Source organism: Aplysia californica, unplaced genomic scaffold (assembly GCF_000002075.1).
Source record: "Aplysia californica isolate F4 #8 unplaced genomic scaffold, AplCal3.0 scaffold01725, whole genome shotgun sequence".
NCBI lineage: Eukaryota > Metazoa > Mollusca > Gastropoda > Aplysiida > Aplysiidae > Aplysia > Aplysia californica.
In genome coordinates this window covers 30,667-32,193 of record NW_004798995.1, presented here as the reverse complement: position 1 = coordinate 32,193, position 1,527 = coordinate 30,667, and the positions used below count along the sequence as shown (strand labels likewise).

Genomic DNA, 1,527 nt, shown 5'->3' with positions numbered 1-1,527 from the left:
ACGGACTGACAGACAGACAGACAGACAGACAGACACACACACACACACACACTCACACACACACATACACACTCAAATCAGCATTCTCTTTCTGGTATCCGCTCAACTCTACCCCTTTCTCTCCCCCCCCCTCTAATACTCCCTATTTTACCACACCATTTGCCTGTCCACATTTTGTACTAAAACAAAACATTCTTAATTGCGTTTACCTTCCAATGACCCATAAAGAAGCTACATCATTCTACTCATATTGTTTTACGGCACATTTGATTTACAAAAACGTGCTCGAAATTTACATAATTTATTGTAGATAATTTCCTCCGCTTTTTGGATACCTTGCAATGTTGGGTGACAAAACAAGCGCATCCTGTCGGGACTGTCACCCAGAGCGATACCACCAATCTAACAACGCCGACGTCATCTCTTTCACTCATTCACTCTGCTGTTCTATATAGCAGTTTACAACGTGTTATGATTGGTCTAGAGCCCCGCGGTTTGTACAAAGTCCACACATGTGTCTCTCTTGTTTCCACCACACTTCACAATCACATCATAGACTCTAGGCCAGCAGAACTCACATCATGTGTGACGCGTCGCAGTGGAATCAGGCGCTCGTCAATTTTAGGGCATGGGGGGGGGGGGAGTTATTGTAAACATAAAGCTTGTTCGTTTGTATTGCTTTTGCCGGAAAAAAAATCCATCTTTCTTGAATCGAAGTTGAGATAGTTACAGTTGAAGGAGGTGTGGGTCGCCAGGTCTCAGAGGTAAAATTAGGGAGAAAATGGCAGGCAAACTTTGACAACTTCCAGATCTTGAGAGTCCTTGGAAACGGAAAATTACCCACTTTGTGTCTTTAACCAACGTTTTTCAGTAAAATTCACACGGAAATGAGTTTTTATACGGACATAAAATGTGTTGAGCTAAAAACAAAAGTTGGACAAATAGGACACAACTGGCGGGAACGTGCCTGTTTCTTTGACGAGCGCATGATTTCCCCACGATACCTCACATATTGCTCTCGACATTTCTGCAATTGTCAGTTCTTACGTCCACGTGACATAAACAACATCCGCACATTTTCCTCATGACTTTACCGCCCGTTTCTCCTTCTGACAACTTTTGCTAACTTTACTTAATTTATACCCAGGTCAATGCAATGTAGTTCTTTTATTTCTTCCTTTTTCCATTGTATTTTCTTGGACACAATTTACATAATGTACCATTTCCTTTTATTTCTACACTTTTTCCATTTTACGAACTCGCACAAAATTGACAGATTCTTCCTCCCCATGTCAACGCATCACAGTTTCTCTTTTTCTACTTGTTCTGTTTTCTTTACTTCAACGAAATTCACACGAAATTCTTGCCCAAGTTAACGCCTTACAAATTTTACTTCTTCTCTTTTCTCACAATTTTACGTTTTCGTACGTAATTCACGTATTCCTTAACACATCAACACTCTACAGCTTCCATAATACTTAACCCTTCTGTCCCCCCCCCCCTACACAATACAGCCCCCATAATACT

At 41.1% G+C, this 1,527-nt stretch overlaps 1 protein-coding gene across 1 annotated transcript in view; it reads left to right on the top strand.

The window, feature by feature from the left end:
• Window positions 1-1,527, top strand: part of LOC100533423 (neuropeptide Y) — a gene marked incomplete at its 5' end in the record, with an annotated part of 8,142 nt that overhangs the window by 5,336 nt on the left and 1,279 nt on the right. The window contains 1 exon segment of the mRNA NM_001204706.1: window positions 115-135.